Source organism: Felis catus, chromosome A2, assembly GCF_018350175.1.
Source record: "Felis catus isolate Fca126 chromosome A2, F.catus_Fca126_mat1.0, whole genome shotgun sequence".
NCBI lineage: Eukaryota > Metazoa > Chordata > Mammalia > Carnivora > Felidae > Felis > Felis catus.
The window spans coordinates 65776514-65791091 of record NC_058369.1 but is presented as its reverse complement, the minus strand read 5'-3'; the positions used below and the strand labels follow the sequence as shown (position 1 = coordinate 65791091).

At 52.0% G+C, this 14578-nt stretch overlaps 1 long non-coding RNA gene across 1 annotated transcript; it reads left to right on the top strand.

Moving 5' to 3' along the window:
* Nucleotides 1–6521: 6521 nt before the first annotated feature.
* On the top strand, nt 6522–8960 carry LOC109497375. Its single transcript, XR_002153525.2, has 3 exons — nt 6522–6709; nt 6836–6924; nt 8179–8960. It is a non-coding gene; the product is annotated as an uncharacterized LOC109497375 (long non-coding RNA).
* The last annotated feature ends 5618 nt before the right edge of the window (nt 8961–14578 follow it).

Below are 14578 nucleotides of genomic sequence, written 5' to 3'. Positions count from 1 at the left end.
GCAGCCAACCCATCTTAGGTGCTGGTGGACACAGCTCTGTATTTGTGTCCCTTCTCCCCAGCAGCTGGGGAGGAGTCTTCCCTGGGTCATGGTCCTTCCCGAGTTGAACACAAGAGCCGACAGCTCCGGGGGAAGCGTTAGGTCCAGGGGCTGGTAGATTCTGCTTTCCCAAGATGGCCGCCACCACATGTGTTATCTCGTCCGCTGTCCTGGGCATTCCTCTCACTGCAAGCGGAGCCTGGGCCCCCTCCCCTTGCATCTGAGAATCCTCGTTGCTGCTTCAACCAGCGGAATGAGGCAGGAGTGTCAGCTGTCGCTTCCCGGGCCGGGCCGGAAAAGTCCACGCAGCTCTCTCGAATCTTCTCTCCAGTGTCCTCTCCGGACGTACCTCTCGGGACCGGCTGCCCAGGGGAGACCGAGGGTGGGTGCGCTGCTCCCCGAGGAGCCCACCTTCAGTGATCCCAGAGCAGGAAGCGGACAGGTGAGGGGAGCCGCCTGGGAAGGCGTCGTCAGGCCAGCTGCCTGGGTCGTCCCTGTCATTCCAGATTTCCCAACTGAGGCTTCAGTCATCAAGAAGCAGAGAGGACAGCCTGCCCCACCACCCGATGCCCTTTATGAAATCCTGGCTCCTGAGTTCATGGGCATAACAAAGTGGTTGGGTGACACAGAGTCAGGCCTCTTGGAATCCCTTCCTGCTGTTTCTGCCACCTCGAGGCGAGTGTGGGCAGCCAAAACGAACTCAGGGTGTAAAGCACCTGGACTGGGAAGTCACCCTGCTTTCCATCGACCCCGGGGCAGCGGCTGGCTACAAGCAAATGACACACAAGAGGCCCCCAGAGCAGGAGCTGGTGCTCCGGGGTGGAGGGTCACCATGGAGGCGCGGGTCCGGCCTCTCCCCAGGGAAGACGCCAGGCTGGCCTGCGCGGGGTGGGGGGCAGGAGTCCAGGGGCCAAGGCCTCCATGCATCCAACTTTGTCAGCACCGCTGAGGGGAAGGGACGGCGGGACAAGGGAGGGCAGCTGAGCTCTAATTCAGTCAGCCAAGCAGGGTCTGCCCGGTCTCGAGGCTGTGGTCCAGTCCTGGCCAGAGCTGGGATCCACCTGTGGCCACAGGTAAGCAGTCCCAAGATACCCCGAAGAAGAGAGGCAGGGCTTCCAGAAGACCTATCTTGGGGCGCCTGGGTGGCTCCGTCAGTTAAGCGACTGACTCTTGGTTTGGGCTCAGGTCATGATCTTGCCGTTCCACGTGTACTGCAGAGCCTGCTTGGGATTTTCTCGATCGCCCCCTCTCTCTCTGCCCCTGCCCTGCTCGTGCGCTCTCTTTAAATACGTAAACTTTAAAAAAATAAATAAAAGACCTACTTTGTTGCAGAGAGGGGAATCTCACGTCATTGGCTAATGAGATGCACTGGCTTTCGTGGCCCAACCAAACCCCGTGGTGTGGGTCACAGCAAGGGGCCTTCGTGCCGTTCATCAGGCTGGGCACCGAGCGCTGTCCCCGACCTGTCTGGTGTCTGTCCGTGGGATGCACGCCACAAGACGGTGCAGCACAGGAAAGGATACTTAAATGTAAGGAGAAGCCCAATGTATACATATTTTTAGTATTTTATTTATTTTTTGAGAGAGACTGGGCACAAGTGGTGGAGGGGCAGAGAGAGAGGGACCCAGGATCCGAAGTGGGATCTGCACCAATAGGCTGACAGCAGTGAGCCCGGCGTGGGCCCTGAACTCATGAACCTCGAGATCATGGCCTGAGCCGAAGTCGGATGCTCAGCCAACTGAGCCTCCCAGGGGCCCCAAAGCCATGAGTTTGAGCCCCGCGTCAGGCTCTGTGCCGACAGCTCAGAGCCTGGAACCTGCTTCGGATTCTGTGTCTCCCTCTCTCTCTGCCCCTCCCCTGCTCATGCTCTGTCTCTCTCTGTCTCAAAAATAAATAAAAAAACATTTAAATAAATAAATAATAATAATCGTGAATTTATTTAGATGTTCCCAAGGTGCCAGACACATCCCTGAGCGGTGCCCGTGTATTAATCAGTTACATCCTCATGACAACTCCATGAGGGAGGCTCCAGCAGTACCCTCTTCCCAAGGCTCCCGCTGTTCAGGAAGCTGCCCAAGGTCTCCCAGCCAGTTTATGGGAGAGCCGGGATTCGAACCCAGGCCACCTGTGGGCTTCCCCACCTCCCACACTGCCTCTCTGGCTAGAGCAATCACCATAATCAGCCGGTCACTTACCGTGACCAGGGAGTGAGTGTAGAAAACCAGAGGGGGGGGGGGAAGGGGAGAGGAGCGGACACATGAGTTTGGTTTTGAGCTTGAGTGCAGAAATTGACTAGATGCTGGGATTCGATGAATCCCGGGCTCTTGTGGAGATTTCTGGGCTGGAGCTGCTGGTGTGGATTATACATAAAATGAAGATTCTGTGTGAGCTCCTTGAAGGCATACAGGAAGACAGAGAAGGGCACAGAGAGACGGGGCCCTGGCACAGTGGGGATGAGGGTTCGGGTGTGCCAGTTGCTGAGGCTGGCCTGTGTTTCTGCAGGTGGCCAGGCCAGCAGGGACAGGGAACATTCTAGGATTTATCTTGCCCATCCCTTCTGGGAGGGAGGGGGCAAAAAAGCACCGATTCTGGATGGTCTGGGGTCCCTGGCGGCTGTGCTTTCCTGCAGGTCCCTGTGCTAAGGTGCTCAGGGCTTCCTTCCAAGGGAAGATGTCCTACAGCGAAGGCTCTCGGGATAACGTGTTGTCTGGGCAGCGGCTTGGAGCAGCAGGAGATATTAACCAGGCGCCCAGTGTCGCGGGCAAAGGGAAGAATGTGTAAGGACACAATTCCTGACACGCCAAGGGGGCAGGGGACCACGATCACCGGATGTCACCAGAGCAGTATGTAGAGAGGCAGGTCCAGGGTGCTGAGCGGGCAGCGGTCACCTAATAAAACAGGGATCAGAGAGCCCCTAACACAGGCAGGAACAAGATGAGCGCACCATTCAGCTGGCTTCTCTCTCCTCTGTTTCCTCACCTGTGGTATCACCCCAGGTCTGAGGCCAGGAGGGGACGTTGCTCAACCTCGACCTTCACTTGACAAGGGGCTTGGAGAGGATCAAAGCACACAGTGCTGTCGCTATGGACCGAGTGTCTGTGTCCCCCTGACGTTCGAAACCCCCAGTGTGTTGTCCCTGGAGGTGGCGCCCATGGGAGGTAATTAGGGTTAGGTGAGGTCTCGAGGGTGGGGACCGTGACAGGATCAGTGCCCTTATCAGAGCCTGCAGACTGTCGCCGTCTCTCTCTCTCTCTCTGCCAGTTGAGAACACAGTCTGAAGGCTGCCATCAGGAAGCGAGCCCCCATCAGACGTCCGCCAGCACCCTGACCTTGGACTTCCCGGCCTCTGGGACTGAGAGGAGTAGATGTTTGTTGCATAAGCCACTCAGTCTGTGATGTTTCACGGGAGCAGGGCCCGAAGAGTCAAGGCGCTTGTGAAGGCGTTTTGTAAACTTAGGAGATACGGAGCCCAGTGCTCGTGACTCATGGCTGGGCGTTTGGGTCCCTTCCAGCTTGTAAATCGTATCCCATAAACACGCCTGTGCAGATGGGTTTCGGGTCATTGCTGAGGTCCGTTCCCCGCAGCCCCGATCGCCGGGACAGGCAGTGCGATCTCGTTCATGGTTTTTGTTTTGGCCCGTATTTTATGGCTCTGCTTCCCTGTGTTATCTCAGCCCGTGTCACGCTGAAGTTCTTCAAACTGGTTTGTCTTGCTTTCTTTACAAAAGTTGTCTGAGGAGAAAGGATAAAAGTTGTGTCTTCCTTCCTTTTTTCCTTCCTCCTTCCCTTTCCTTTTTTCTTTCTTTTTCTTTTTTTTTCTTTCTTTCTATTCTTTCATTCTCCCTCCCTCCTTCCTTTCTTTCTTTCTTTCTCCCTCCCTCCTTTTTTCTTTCTTTCTTCCTTCCTTTCTTTCTCCCTCCCTCTCTCCTTCCCTCTTTCTTTCTTCCTCCCTCCCTCCTTCCCTCCTTTCTTTCTTTCTTTCTTTCTTTCTTTCTTTCTTTCTCCCTCCATCCCTCCTTCTCTTTCTTTCTCCCTCCCTTTCTTTCCCTCTTTCTTTCTTTCTTCCTTTCTCCCTCCCTCCCTCCTTCCCTCTCTTCCTCCCTTCTTCCTTCCTTTCTTTCTTTTTTTCTTTCTTTTTTCTTTCTTTCTCCCTCCATCCCTCCCTCCCTCTTTCTTTCTCCCTCCCTCCTTTCTTTCTTTCCCTCTTCCTTACTTTCTTTCTTTCTCCCTCCCTCCCTCCTTGCCTTCCTTCCTTCTTTCTTCCTTTCTTTCTCTCCCTGTAACATAAGTTCACAGAATGAGAGCTGAATGCTCTGATTTGGACGAGCCCCCTCTCACAGCACGACGCACAAATATTGGGATGACCATACACAGTACTCACAATGCTGGGAGGCTTCTGCAGAGCAGTGGGGCCCTGGCTGTGTCGCATGAAGTGAATGACTCAGCTCTCGTAAGCGGGCCTCCTCATCTGGAAAATAGAAGGAAACACCGACTTCTCGCCATTGGTGTTTCAAGGAGCTCGTAAGTGGGATATTTTATAAAGTCCTTAGCCTGTTATTTGGCCCATAGCAAGACCTCCGTAAGTATTTATTGAGCTTTTAGACTGAAGGCTATTGAGTCAGCATTTTCTAGAGCTGATGTCATCGGGCAGCAAATGGCTTGGCTTGTTATTAGTCGCATGATCACATCATCGCCGCCCTCACCACACTCAGTCTTGCCTTTCTCTCCCTCTAGGTGTTTCCGTGTGGCCACGTGAAGCCTCAGCGAGGATCCTGGGATGGTCCATTGGAGCGAGTCAGCTTCCAAGTCCTGACATCCCCCGGGACGCCTTCCTTAGAAAGTTCCTAGCACTGGTGTTACAGTCTAGCTCATAAGGGCCCAGAGAGAGCAATACAGGAGCTGTTGGGGGCAAAGCCAAAGGTTAGGTAACTTTGCGCCCACCCCTTCTCTGCCAACGCGGCTTCTAGGCGGATGTAGTGAAGCCGCTCGCTGACAGTGTGGACCCTGCTCCACCTGCCTCATCAGAACGTGGGAGCTGTGTGGCCCGTCCACACAGTTGACGCCCATCCAGGAAGGGAAGCAGGTGGGATGGAGGAGCAGAGGGCAACACGGCCCTAGGGTGCATTGCCAGAAACTTCTCTGTAACCAAAAACACTCAAGAATTTTCATCAGTTCCTTGGCTGTGGAAATTGAAAGCATCCTTCTTAAGTGACACAGAATTAAGCTCAGGCATTTAAAAAGTGACAGCTTGATGGGGCACCTGGGTGGCTCAGCCAGCTGAGCATCTTGACTTGATTTCGGCTCAGGTCACGATCTCACCATCTGTGGGTTCAAGCCCCCCGTCGGGCTCCGTGCTGACAGCTCGGAGCCTGGAGCCTGCTTCGGATTCTGTGTCTCCCTCTCTCTCTGCCCCTCCCCTGCTCATGCTCTGTCTCTCTCTCTCTCTTAAAAATAAACAATAAAAAATATATATTTTTTTAAGTGACAACTTGAGAGTAAATACACTGAAATAAATCAAGATTGTGTGATTATTTTATGGTCAATTTCTTATTTTCCCCCCCAAATTAAAAAAATGGTGTTTACTGTAATAGTTTATTTTATTTTAAAGTTTATTTATTTATTTTGGGAGAGAAAATGAGAGAGAGAATCCCAAACAGGCTCTATGCTGTCAGCACAGAGCCCGACATGGGGCTCAATCCTGTGACTGTGAGATCATGACCTGAGATGAAATCAAGAGTCAGGAGCTTAATTTACTGAGCCATCCAGGCACGCCTCCAAATGTAATATTTTGGGGTCAGCAAAATATTGGGGTCTCTTGGGTGGCTCAGTCGGTTGGGCATCCGAATTCACCTCGGGTCATAATCTCGCGGTTCGTGGGTTCAAGCCCCGTGTCAGGCTCCGTGCTGACAGCTCAGAGCCTGGAGCCTGCTTCGGATTCTGGGTCTCCCTCTCTCTCTGCCCCTCCCCCGCTGGTGCTCTGTTTCTCTCTCTCAAAAATAAAAACAAACATTAAAAAATTACTTTTTAGAAAAGGTAAGATAACGGAGGCCACATAGATGCAGGAAGAACATTTCTACCATAGAGGAATTGATACAGGAAATCAGCAGGCCCACCTGGGGCTCTGGCCCACCTTCACACACCTCGGGCTCCTGTCCTCATCCCGGACTCTGTCTCTGTGGTGACCACGCACAACCCTGCTCGGAAGAGTCCGGCACCCGAGTTGGTCCCGGGACCCCTTCCAGGGGCTGCAGACCCGTCAAGCAGGTGCTCCCCCCCCACCCCCCCCCCCCCCCACTGCACTGAAGGCTTCATCCTGTGCATCGTCCAGAGCCTCCACCGGGCCAGCCCTGGCCCCACTGGGAAGCCTGCCCTCTGTCAGACACTGTCAGAAACACCCACGCGGCACCCCTCCCAGCTGACAAAGCAGCCTGCGAGCTGTCTCTCCTCGCCTGAGGACAGCAGAGCCCTTTCACTTTCCCTCTAGAGCCATCCGCACCTGGGCTGCTGGGCTCAGCCTGCTCCCTGGAGTGAAGCCCACGCCCGTATCTCTGTCCTGCCGACCAGCCGACCTGCCCAAAACCTGGGTGGGCAGGTCAGAGCTGCACCGATCCCAAGGTTAAGGTTCACTCCTGGCCCCCCGCCCCCGCCATCCAGCCGGCCGGTACTAAAGGTAATGGCCCGCCTGGCTCCCCACATATATTTCTCAGAGGTGACATCCTGTAGGGAAGGAGGGAGGAAGGAGCATCCCGGAGCTTGACCTTGTCCACTCACAGACCTGCATTTCCCCCCGGCTTAGCGACCCACAGCCATCGGCACCCCTTGGACCTTGTCATGACCTCTACTACTGGACCTCGGAAACCTGAAACCGTCAGATTTGTACCAATGGTATGAAGTCCCTTCGTGCTCTCCTCCTAGGTTCCTGTCCCCGCTTAGGGGGGTCTTCAGTTCTTCTGCCCCCCTACCCTCCCCCCTCCCATATTCTCAGTCCTCTCTGCCTTTGCCTCCCCCCATGTTGTCATCTCCCACTGATTGGTGCCTCAACACCCTCCCTCCCCTGAATCCTGAACTCCCTGGGCCACGCCCCTCTGGTGTGTGCTCACATCTGGACAAGGGTACCGTCTGTGTCCCCCACTGTCCCCACTCCCGGCCCCAAGCAACAGAACCTGGCGTACGCACGGCCCACAGATGGGGGCCTCAGCCCCTGTCCCCGGTGGCTCTTCCGTCAGAGCCCTGGTCCCATTTCCTGTCCCTGTTGGGGACCAGCTCCCTCCCACGTCTCTGCAGCAGCCACTACCAGACTTGGCCATGTTTTCCAAGCCTACCAACCTCCACTGTCCCCATTATCCCAAGCAGGCTCCGTGCTGTCAGCACAGAGCCCAAAGTGGGCTCAAGCCCACGAACCATGAGATCGTGACCTGAGCTAAAAATCAAGAGTTGTATGCTTAACCGACTGAGCCACCCAGGCGCCCCTCCCCTGCTACTGGACAAGACAACAAAGGCCATCGCATGGGATGGCAGACCCTGGGCTCTTCCTCTGTCTACCCCGGCTCCCGTTTCAGAGCAAAAGTCTCAGCTGGGACCCCTGCCTTCCCAGGGACACTTTTCTCTCTTATTAGCCTTAATATCTAAGCTCCTCTTGTCTACTGTCTTCCTTATCCGACTAGAAGTGCTCTGATGTCTCTCCCTTTTGTTAACAAGCAAAGGTACCTGTGGCACCTGCCCCGTTTCTCTCTTCCCATCTTCCACCAACCCTCCAGGAGGACCGGCTTCTTCCGCACCTCCTCTTGTGCCCGTGGCCCCAGTGCTGCTCTAGAACTGCTGCTCAGTCAGAAGCCACCTAGGGCTCTCCCCTCACGCAGGCAGCTTGGAATGTGCCCTGCTCGGATGCACTCTGGATTTTAACTGGAGCTCGCTCCTCGTTATCACCGAGGATATATGCCCATCTTGTCCACCAGCCTATCTGGGGGCCGCTCAGAGGGGCCGAGAAGCGGAGGTCCTGAAGGAGCTGTAGAGAGGTCGAGACAGGGAGAAATAGGAATGTGCCCTGGCCTCCTTCTTGAACTTGCTCCCCCCCCCCCCCCACTCCTTGGTTTCCCCAAAGTCATTTCTTCTGGACTCTCTCTGCGCCTTTCTTCTCAGGCTCCCTGACCGGATCCTGCCGTTCAAGGCCTCCTACCCCTCGGTGCAGGGAACAGCGGTCCCGACGGGCACCGTAGAGTCAGAGCTCCAACCGCAGCCCCCACCCGTCTGAGCGGTGAGGGAGCCACTCTGAGACTGCTCCCGTCTCAGGAAAACGGAGATAATAATACCCATTGCACCAGATTACGGTAAGCAAATGAAGTAATGGTTAAAAAAAAAAAAAGGCTTAGTGCAGAATGTGGTGTCTCAGGAAACAGTGGTGACGGTAATAATGACCCTAATGTCCCTAAATGATCTCATGCACCCTCAACATGGCAGCTCCTACCCATGGTCTGATGGCTCCCAAGTGTGTATCTTTAGTGCTGACGTCTCTGTGCTCCGGGCCAGTAGCAACGTTTATAAAACAGCGCTCGTCACTTTCCTCCTCAAAATTGTTCCTCGTCCCACCTTGCCATTCACGTGAATTGTACCAAAATCCACCCAGTTCGTGGCCAGGTTGGGTAGCAAGGAAAGCAAAACAAAACAGGATAAAGAAACCAAAACAAAACAAAACAACAAGACAAGACAAACCAAACGACAAATAGAAAGCAGATTTAGCTCACTCATGGAAGAACTGATCGGAATAGGTACAAAAGATGGTTTAGAGGCAACTGGGGGAATTTTCCTGCGGACGAGGTGCTAGATTATATGTAGGAATTATTGTCAATTTTCTTGTATATGCTGGTTGTAGTAGAGTGGTCATACAGGAGGCTGTCCTCGTCCCTGGAAGATGCAGGCTGGGGGCGCCTTGGGGGCTCATTTGGTTACGTGCCTGACTCTTGATCTTGGCTCCAGTCATGATCTCACTGTTTGTGGGATCGAGCCTTACATCGGGCTCTGGGCTGATAGGGTGGAGCCTGCTTGGGATTTCTCCCTCTCCCTCTCTCTCTGCCCCTCCCCTGATCGTGCTTGGTCTTACTCTCAAAATAAATAAATACTAAAAAATAATAATAAAAAGATACAGGCTGAAGTGTTTGGGGATGAAATATTTTGATGTCTGCAAATCTATTTTCAAATGGGTCAGAAAAAATGTGCACACACACACACACACACGTATGTATTCTCACACACATACAGAAATGCGAAAAGCAAATGGGCCAAATCGTCATAAACTGTGGAATCCGAGCGGTGAATGCACGGGCGTTCATTATCGTAAAGTTCAACTTTTGCCGTGCGCTTGAACTTTTCCGTAATAAAGAGTTGGGGTAAAAAGCAGAATAAAGCTGTCTGAAGTGAAAGCCTGTGCTGGGGCTGGAATAGGTCCCCAGGGGACCGAGACGTTTCTTCCTCATTCTAGATACTGTAGTTTTCACCTAGCAGCTAAAGAGCAGACTTGTAGTTATGTCTTGCTGACCTATCTGATCTAAACCCTCGTTTTCTTTCTCGCTCCTCATGCTGTTCCGTAACTCTGCCGGTCCCCGTCTACACAGGGGCGAAGGGCTTGGGTTTCAACCCCGTAAAAGGATTTCACTTTATGTGTGGCTTGACCGCACTGCCCAGCTTTGTGTTACAGGCATTTTTTTTTTTTTTTAACTTACTTGTCTTTATCCAAATCATTGGGAGAAAAGATGAGACGAAGGTCAGGTTTGGGGATAAAGTCCCTGCCATAGTCCAGAATTATCCTGAGAAGCTGGGAAGAATCTGTTAAATTGTATTACTGCCCAGTGCCTCTCTGGCTGGCTCTCTGTCTCTGCCTCTCTCTCTCTCTCTCTCTCCCTCCTCTTTCTCTCTCTCTTGCTGTCTGTCTCTCTCTCTCCCCCTTCTTTCCCCACCCCTCCCTTTCTTCAGAATTGCAAGAATATAGCTTATTTTCAGGCTCGGAGCACCGATAGAGTGTCCTAGCATTCCCTCAAGATCCCCCACAGAAGTTCACCGTTGTCATTTACAAGGTCCTCGCCTCCTGGATGCGGGCGAGGACGCGTGCACTGACCTGGTGCCCTTCTGTTAGGGGTCACAGATTCAAAGGTCAGGGAAGCCAGGCAGGGTGGCGTAGAGAGGGAGGTGCCCAGCTGAAGTCGGCAGCCTGCTCAGAACCTGCCAGCCCAAAATAAGGTCCTCTGCGGCCACGTTTTCTTTTTTTATTTTTTATTTTAATTTTTTTTAACGTTTATTTATTTTTGAGACAGAGAGAGACAGAGCATGAACGGGGGAGGGGCAGAGAGAGAGAGTGAGACACAGAATCGGAAACAGGCTCCAGGCTCTGAGCCATCAGCCCAGAGCCCGACGCGGGGCTGGAACTCACGGACCGCGAGATCGTGACCTGGCTGAAGTCGGACGCTTAACCGACTGCGCCACCCAGGCGCCCTGCGGCCACGTTTTCTAACAGCAGACACACCAGAATTGCGAGGGTTTGTTCTTTTTAAGGAAAAATATGCAGATTTTAAAATTTTTGATTCCCACCTTTTTTTTAATGTTTATTCATTCTTGAGAGAGAGAGAGAGAGAGAGAGAGAGCGCTCACACACGCGCGCATGAGCGGGGGAGGGGCAGAGAGAAGCGGACAGAAGATCTGAAGCAGGCTCTGCGCGGACAGCAGCGAGCCAGACGCGGGGCTCGAACTCACGAACCGTGAGAACATGACCTGAGCTGAAGTCGGACGCGCAACCGACCGAGCCCCCCAGGCGCCCCCGCTGGTTCCCGCTTTTCATCGGAGGTTCCATGCAGGTCAAACATAACCATCGACGGAATATTCCTGATGGCAGCCTCGGGGGCTGCGGATACCCCTGACCCTTTCTCACTCCCATCCAGCTTCAGGCTAGTGCCAGTATGTCCTTCTTGGAGGTAGGGCCAAAGAGTTCTTTCACTGGTGTCACCCTTTGGTCCATCTGTCTTTGTCACCCATCGTAACAGGGTCCCCAGGCCCCGGGCTCCAGGCCCACTGCCTCCTCATTCTTCCACCTGAGCTGTTGTGTTGCCTTTCGGAATCTTCCGGAAGCTAGTCTTCTAAACTCACTCTTCTCTCTTATTCCCGGTGGAACACGATGCCATTTTCCTATCTTTTATTCATGTGCTATTTAAATCTGAGCTCACTAGCATTCCTTGGGCTGCCTTGCCATTTTCTTTACTTGCGAGCCCCGTCCCTGACCTTTTAAGTGATTCTTTTTTTTTAAATCGTGCTAAGAACACTTAACGTGACATCTCTTCGTCTTGCATAACGGAGACTTCAAACAGCATCTCCCCAGTGCCCTTTCCCCAGCCCCTGGCAACCACCTTTCTACTCTCTGTTTCTAGGAGTTTGACTATTTTACTTATTGTTTTAAGTGTTTATTTGTTTTTGACAGAGCGCAAGCAGGGAAGGGGCAGTGGCGGGGTGGGGGGACAGAGGATCCAAAGCAGGCTCTGTGCTGTCAGCAGAGAGAGAGCCCGACGTGGGGCTCGAACTCACAAACCGTGAGATCGTGACCTGAGCTGAAGTCGGACACTCAGTGACCGACTGAGTCACCCAGGTGCCCCGTCTAGGAGTTTGACTCTTTCAGATTCCTCATATAAGTGGACTCGGGTGACATTTCTTCTTCTGTGACAGGCTTATCTCACTCAAGATTCATCCGTGTTGTTGAGTGAGTGTGACTTGTGCCCGAACCAGTGAGGAGCCAGGGGGAGATGGCATTCCAGGTAACGTGACAGGACCGGCTAGCCCACCCGTGTCTGTTCTGTTCCTAACCTGGATTCTCTGTGCCTCTCTTTCTACATAGGCTCTAAGCTCCTCGCTAGACTTGAATGTATGTCTGGCTCCTTGGCCTGGCCCTGAGCATGAACCTGATCCAGCCCACCCATATTTTGAACCTGGCTCTCTCCAGCAGCTCCATCTTGGCTCATTTCTTTTCTTTTTAAAGTTTGTTTATTTATTTATTTTAAGGGGGGAGGGGCAGAGAGAGAGAGAGAGAGAGAGAGAGGGAGAGAGAGAATCCCAAGCAGGCTCCGAGCTGTCAGTGTAGAGCCCGGTGCGGGGCTCGAACTCACAAACCATGAGATCATGACCTGAGCCAAAACCAAGAGTTGGACACTTAACCGACTGAGCCACCCAGGGGCCCCTTGGCTCATTTCTTTAGTGCTGAGTAGCCTTGGAAGGAGCTCCACCCCCCCACTTCCTGCTTCCAGAAGAAATCAAGGTCTGACCCCCTCCCAACGTCCACCTGGCAAGACAAAGCCCACCTCTTTCCTCTCTGTCTTGCTTGAAAGGAGGAAATGAAGGATACACCTGTCCTTCATCTTCTTCAAAGGGCACGATAAGAACGGACACTCCGTTGAGCAAAGTCTCTGATTTACGATATGGTTCGCTTTTGGGTGTTGGGCATCTCACGGTTTGGGGCAAAGGTCCGATGGCATGTGTCCATCACGATGGTATCTGACAGAGAGCTCCGCTGCCCTCAGAATCCGCTGTGTGCCTTCTCTTCAGCCCTCCCCACTACCCAACCCCGCAACCTCCAATCTTTTCGCTGTCTCCAAAGTTTTGCCTTTTCCAGAATGTGGTTGGAACCATACAGCACGTAGCCCTTTCAGATTGGTTTCTTTCACTTACTGGTATTCATTTAAAGTTCCTTTGTGTCTCTTCATGGCTTGACAGCTTGTTTCTTTTCAGAGATGGATAGCATTTCATCGTCTGGATGTTCCACATTTTTATTTATTCCTTCACCTGCTGAAGGACATCTCGGTAGCTCCCAAGCTAGGGTAATTATGAATAAAGCTGCTATAAACATCCATGCGCTGGTTTCTGTGCGGACATACATTTTTAATGTTTTTGGTCATATGATATGTCCGAGTCACTTGGGGATATGATACGTTTAGTTTTGTGAGAGACGGCCGCACCATCTTCCCAAGTGGCTGCACCATCGTGAATCCCCACCAGCAATGGAGGAGAGTTCCTGTTGCTTCGCACCCCAGTGCTTGGTGTTGTCAGTATTCTGGATCTGGGCCGTTCTAACAGGTGTGTGATGGAATCTCATTGTTGTTTTAATTTGCCTTTCTCTGATGACATGTGATGTGGAACAGCTTGTCATGTTCTTTTTCACCACTTGTCTATCTTCTCTGGTGAGGTGTCTGTTGAGGTCTTTGGCCAACTGTTTAAACGGGATTGTTTGTTTTCTCACCGTTGACTTCTAAGAGTTCCTTGTATATTTTGTTCTGTATCAGATGACTGCCTTTTGCAAACATGGTTCTTTTTAACGATGCCCAAGAATGTTTTGTCCAGCGGCAAGGTTATGGCTTTCTTTTCTGGGTCTTGCTCCTATGACGTCACCATTTTTCATTTTGCGAGTTTTCTTTTCCATAAATGAGTGCCCAAGGATCTCTTGACAGCCCTTATATCCCTTCCATTTATTCCCAACCCTGGCCACGAGTACACATTGAATTGTTAGTTTCCTGACACCTTATTAATGTAATGATTACCATTATAGTTTCCTAGTAGATGACTTATATTATTCTTGTCTGGAGACCACTTCTTGTTATAATAGAGACAATCTAACACAAGTGTCAGACTCAGATAACCTTCATAAACTTGACCTTAATTAGCTCGGCTGCAATTAACTTTTTTAAAATGTTCATTTTTGAGAGAGAGACAGAGTGTGAGTAGGAGAGACGCAGAGAGAGAGGGAGACACAGAATCCGAAGCAGGCTCCAGGCTCCGAGCTGCCAGCACAGAGCCCGACATGGGGCTCAAACCCACGAACTGTGAGATCACGACCCAAGCTGAAACCAAGAGTCGGACGCTTAACCGACAAAGCCACCCAGGCGCAATTAGATTGAAGGCCTGGGCTAGTGCAGGTCAGGCCTGACAGCTTCTTCCCTCTCATAACATGGATCCATCAACGAATTGTAATATTTCGGTTGCTGATTATATGCCAGGAATACTGGGGTTATAGCAATAGAAATGGATTCAAGGGTTAAAAAATCCCTACTCTCAAGGAATTTATTTTCATGGTGGAAGAATTACAAAAACAAAATGGAAAAGGTACAGAAATACAACGCAGGGTATGTTAGCTGGTGATAAGTGCTGTGGTGAAAAATAGAACAGGAAACGGTGACAGGGGAGGTTACTGAGAAGATGGCATTTTTAAAAAAAAATTTTTTTTTCAACGTTTTTATTTTTATTTTTGGGACAGAGAGAGACAGAGCATGAATGGGGGAGGGGCAAAGAGAGAGGGAGACACAGACTCGGAAACAGGCTCCAGGCTCTGAGCCGTCAGCCCAGAGCCCGACGCGGGGTTCGAATTCGCGGACCCGAGATCGTGACCTAGCTGAAGTCGGATGCTTAACCGACTGCGCCACCCAGGCGCCCCGAGAAGATGGCATTTGAGTAGAGGCTCAGAGGCCGTGAGTGAGTGAGTGTGCCATTATTTACGGGGGGTAGGGGTGGGGATCAGAGG